The sequence below is a fragment of the Neodiprion virginianus genome, chromosome 4 (genome assembly GCF_021901495.1).
Source record: "Neodiprion virginianus isolate iyNeoVirg1 chromosome 4, iyNeoVirg1.1, whole genome shotgun sequence".
Taxonomy (NCBI): domain Eukaryota; kingdom Metazoa; phylum Arthropoda; class Insecta; order Hymenoptera; family Diprionidae; genus Neodiprion; species Neodiprion virginianus.
This window is the reverse complement of record NC_060880.1, coordinates 5,449,233-5,455,380: the sequence shown is the minus strand read 5'-3', so window position 1 is coordinate 5,455,380 and position 6,148 is coordinate 5,449,233.

Genomic DNA, 6,148 nt, shown 5'->3' with positions numbered 1-6,148 from the left:
TGGAATAATGACGTGACACGTCGTAAATTGGTATTTGTTTAAATCACGTCACTCGTAGTTTATCTTGAATTTTTTATTCTCTGTTATTTTTATTTATCCAGGTCGCTGTTGTTCTTGTAACGTCGATGATGAATTTTTTCAAGCATACTCGGTAAATATAAAAATCGCGAATGCAATCTCTGCGTATGCACGGAGCTTACCGAATCAGAGTAAATGATCCGAGCCGCAGCTCGATCGATACTCGGATGGAAAGACTATTGCGCTCCGTTGCGACCGCTCTTTTCTTCCAATTCCTCTTCCTCCTCTTTTATTATTCTTTCCTTATTTATTTCGATCAACTCTAGGTCTAGAAGGGGAATTTTTACGGCAACTCATCAACGACTTATTAAGAAATCATTGATGACCCGAACGGTATCTTATTTCTGAAAACAGAGTGTGCCAGTGGGTGTGATGCGATCGGGATGACGCTTTCGCCGACGGGTTGTGCAATAACAAATGAAGGGATTTCTGTCTCCCCGATCCAATTTATAAACACACGGAACGAACGTACTGCGTATAATATTACGATTCCGGGTGATCGTTCGTGCAGCAGCTCAAAGTGAACCAGGGCTTGTAGCCTTTAAATTGCAAATAAATTGACTCAATATCGTCCAATAGGGATTTCTTCCCGCTGCGTAACAGCAGCTGCCCAGCCTTGGAATCACTGGAGAAAATTGATGGCTTCGGGCTGACGCTGATCGGCTGGTTTGCTAAAAACAGAATCGATGCATCTGTATCTCGCGTAAAGAGTAGCAGCTGATAGAAAAAAAAAATCGTTACCACGTTACTAATTTCAGCCTGGCAAAAATGTACAGTAACAAATTTTTCACCCATCCGCTCTGGATCTTTTAAGGGGTTATATGCGGTCTGAATTTTTTAAATCGAGTTTTTTTTTTTTAATTTCTGTTTCGTTACGTATATATATTCAAGTATACGCACGAAAATTTTCATGTCGATCCAACAAATATTCTCGAAGTTACACCAATATATGCAAAGACGCCTTGTAGGGTATAAAGTGCTTTTGAAATTTTTAACGCGTTTTTCTAAAAACTATGTTCTCAAAGCTGGTGAGCAGGATTTATCGGACACGGCCAAACCGATCAGTCTCAAATTTTGTACACAAGCTTTATGAATATATTTTTCAGTTCTTCATAGAAGGTATTTTCTCGAAGATAAATATTTTCCATTTTATATACAAATTAAGGCGAAAATTTTTATGGAAAATTGAATCTTTCTTTTTGAAAAGCCGCTCTTCCGTTAAAAATTAATATTTTACTTATTTCTTCGAACGAAGACCAGGTAAAACCTTCTATTAACTGAATCTTTCTGCGTTTTCATTTCGGATGAAATCCAGTCCAGATATATCTTGCTCGCCGCAAAACGCTATTTTTTATCAGGTGCTCCCGGAGATCGGTTATAGCAACTTTAAAAATCGTTATTTTTACAAATGAAAAACTATCAAAATGAAGCTCAATGCTACCCCAATGTGTGGATGAATTTTTATATTGATAAATTGAAATATGTCTTCGTGAAAAATTCTTGAAAAATCGCCTGTTTTCGGCCTCTTGAGTTGGTACAAACCCCTTAATCAGGACGCGGTCCGATTGTTCTTCGATCGTTGAGGGCAACCCAGATTGGCGAAAGCCGATAGTTTTGCACCGTGACATTCGTGCGGATTCACGTGTGCGCTGCTTGAAAGGAAGGAATAAGACTTGGGGTGCATGCCTTATGTTTCTAAATCACACGTTTACACTGAGAAAAATTTCATTTGTTACAGTAAAAAATATAGTAACAGTGATCGTAATGAGAAAGAATAGTAACGGATACTAGACTTTCCGGTAGCAGGTAGAAAACTAATTTTCATTTTCTACCTAGAACTATATTTTTCGATTGTTGTAAAAAATGAAAATAGTTAAGGACTAACCTAAGTTAAGGGGTAATCGGAACTAAAAATTTCAATTAGTGTAGGGCTGTGAATCTACATGCAGTCACAGATTCAGGATGCGCGAGGAAAACCGTCCAATTATCTGTGAGTAATCACTCGGGACTTATTGTCTGCGTGAACCTTGACGCTTTGTTGAGAAACATATTATCAATATTAAACACTTGTTTCGAGCTGTTGGTACAGGCAATGAAACGAGTCGTAAGATTGAGCGCGTAGTACGGATTTCATTGGCGCAATAATATGAAAAAATAGGAATAATGCGAACTTTTTCAAGTTATTAAGACCAATATTTGTTCGTTTGATTTCGCGGAGTCTCGATTTTTTCTCAAATTTTATAAGAAACGATCGTTATTTCAAACTCAGCTTACGTCCTCGTTTCTGGTACAAATTGTTTCACTCGACTGTACGTCCGATACTTTAATCGAAGGTACATCTGTCCGATTGTTATATTTGTTCAAAACAATTATACTGATTTATTCAGAGAAATGTTTGTCAGACCCAGCGAACTATTGTTCGCTCAGTTTTCGGGAGAGAAGACAATTGAGGTCGTAATCTTATCCATGGTCATTTTCACTATCAAATTCGATTAGCTTAGCTGTAAACAATAAAGCGAACACCTCACACAACAGTAATTTGCTCTCGTTGTTTTTCTTAGTAAAACCATTCTTTAAATTGACCTTAAATACATTAACGATCAGCAGGTGTTCAACTATTGTCGAACTTGTTCTGTGACAGATCGATCATCGGATCGACTAATTACAAAAATAGACCGGGACTCCCTTCGTTGAGATAAAAACAAATTTTTCGTTTAACATTATCGTGAATAATTTTGACTATCGTGAAACGCTTTTCGATGTTCTCAAAACTCCGAGTTATTACATAGTCGTTAGTCTAATTTCAAACGCCTATATAGCGTTTTGTCACTTTGTTGATTAGACGAAATTCAATCTAACGAAATATTATATTATTTACGGCAGAGTTATTACTCCGCGTTTGAAATTCTTTTTTTTGTTTTTTCTTTTTTTTTTACATGCGATCAATCCCCTTTGAAAATAATTGCTTCCCCTTTTTCCTGCTCATTTATTTCCGCGGAAAATCCAAGATGGAATTTGCCTCATGAGGGAATCTGGAGAGAAAAGTATCAGCGACGCTGCGTCTCAGTCTTTACAGAATACAACTTAATCCGATTGGTAGAACGGAGTCGTCCTCGTCGTTATTAGGCTTTGATGCTTCTGCGCCATGCTTCGAGAAATTTCTCTTTCAATTGTTTCTCCGGTTTGTCCTCGGAATGAAATCCGACCCAATTAATCGAGTCGAATGTTGGAGGATAAATAATCTGGATAAATTTTTGGGCCTTGGTTTATTACCAGGGAAAATTAATAAGTAACAAGCGAAGAGATAGAATAAAATGGCACGATAGTTTTTTTTCGGTAAAAATCCATGCATAAATAACTAGTTTAACGTATAAACAATAATCAGTATAGGTGTACAGAATCGTGAAACAACGCATCGTCAATTTTTCCTATGCGTCAGGGAATGAAAGGAATAAAAAAAAAAACTGTCAGCCGTTACCTTACCTCCAACATGTAACACTGAGCCTTAGCCAAGGCTGCTCTAGGCAAGACCCAGATTGTAAGACTTCATTTGGGTGACGGCTATACTGTTAATAATTTAAGACTCTTCCAAGTGCTTTCCGTATACCTTTATAGGTATACGCTAATTTGCAGTAGCGTCTACGTCATCATCGAATCTTCATCGATTAAGGAACTTGGCTTCCGAAAAATTTATACTATTTAACAATTTTTATCACGGAAAATTCGTGAATTGAGCATTTATCAAATCAGATGTATTCGTGAGAGATAAAAAATTAGAAGAAAAGGTTTTATAGATATCAGTGTTTCTTTTCAAGACTCTTTAAAATGATTATTAATCTCCTAGATTTGTTGATCATAATCGATATTGTTAAATTAATTACTAAAAGTAAAGTGTTTCAGTGAAATCATTGAGAATAGTCTTCCGAATAAAATAACCTATAGTAGAATGAAATATAACGAAGCTGCTAGATGTGTTGAATAATTTTGAAGGAATTTTAAACGAAACATCGATGTCTGAGCTATTCTGTATTATTCCACCAATATTTTTGATTTTTCAATTGTTAAAGAGATCTTCGCAACTCAGAAACACGATAATCTTACTATTTCACAATAAAGTTGATAAAAATAACGAATTTTGGATCAGTTAATCTCTTTAAAATTCAAAATCCAAATTTACGAACCCATTAGACCATTTCTTAGTATTCGTACAACAAAGATTTGTGTAAACCGAGCTTCCCTGTTACCTCTGATAAATTTTTTCTCTGCCATCCGACTCGAATGTTTATCACCTACATAAATTTCTCTCAGTGGTTTCATCGCGGATAAAAACGAAACAACGTCGAAAGAGTCCGAAGCGAAGGGCGAGAGTCCCAGGTGTTTGCTCCAAGTGTAAATGGCAATGAAGTCACCAGAGATTTAACAGCGATTGCTATCTGGAGGAAAGAGGAACAATTATTGAGGCGATGAAACACCGGCTGATTGTGAGAGGTACACATTTTATCCGACTTTAATCATTCCATTTAGCACCGCTGCAACTCGACAATCGAATAGGTATTGATTTACTTTCTACACGTTATAAAGCAGAAAAAATCTCCGTAATACGTACCACTGTAATGATCATTACCCGTGCGATAAGAAGTAAACTGCGAATGAGAAAAAAAAAAAAAATTTCACTCATTGAATAATAATGCTGGAAGGAAAGCTGCGGCAATTTCCATGAAGGAAATTGTACGTATATGTATATGACTACTGCTGCTGGAAATCTAACTCTCGATGGCTCATTTATTAGTTGAAAATACTCGTTCGATCCATTCCGCGTTTGTGCTTCCTTCTTTCGTAACGAGAATTACGAAGTAAGAAATCCAGCCGGCATTTTGTGCACTAATTAATTTTTCAGCATCGCTAAATCGCAGCTGAAGATTTAGCGCGGTTCCTTATACACCGTAAAGATTACGCTATAAAGCTCAAATAAGAAAAAAAAAAAAAAATTCATCGTTCGATAAAAACAAGTCGTTGGATAAATCAAGTTTCAAAAATTCTCCTCCTCCATAAGAATAAACTCTGTACGTATTTAGAATATTTCACGACTTCAACAAAAGTTCCATAGATTTTTTTCTGCAAAATTTTATCAGTGATTTTTCGCGGAATTAATGTTTTTTTTTTTTTTTCACTAACTCATTAGTTGAATTGATTATTTCGATTAACAATAAGAAATTCCAAGTTCTAATTCGTTGGAAATACTTTCTGACGTACTCGGAATAATTCTTTTTTCTGTTACTGAGTGAATTATACGTAAAAGCAAACGTATTTCAGAGGTGATGAAGGTATCTTTATAACTGCAAGCAGGTCAACCGAGAATGGAATCGTCCACGTTGCAGGTACTTGTTGCATCGACACAACCTGCAGCCGCCAGTTCGAGTATTTGCAGAGAAAAGTCGAGGAAGAAGAGGAAACGGGATTAACGAAACGAAAAACAAATAACAAAATCGTTCGCCGCAGACATTCCGTCTGCAATTTCACGCAATTCTAGCATCCGCTGAGGAAGGTCTGTACTTTTATTTATTTTTTTTTATTAATTTTGTTCACTGCACCGGGGAAACATTTAACTTAATCTTTGAAACATGTATTCGTTTTTTTCTTGTACGACGTACGTATTGTACCTAGAGTATTTACATTCTACCAAAGAATAAGAAAGAATGAGAATAAAAAAAAAAATAAAAAAATTGGTGAAAATTAATCTCTGCCGAATATTGAGCCAACTTGAGTCGTGCAACATTGAACAAACAAGTCTTTGAACGCAGTTTTTTTCACCGTTGTTGAAACAAACGAGCTTTCGTTAAAACGAAAGCCATCTTTATGGTCCGTGTTATGATTGTTCGTATAAAATGTCGAGCCAAGTTTCGTCCAACATTGAACGCTTGGAACGACTGTCTACAATATAAATTGTTTCTTTTTTTTTTTATCGTAGAATATACTTAATATACGGTATCCTCATTGGACCAGGGAGTGAAAAAAATGAGTAAAAAATGAGGAGAACAAAACAGGCGAAGACTGTTCCCTTCCAAATATT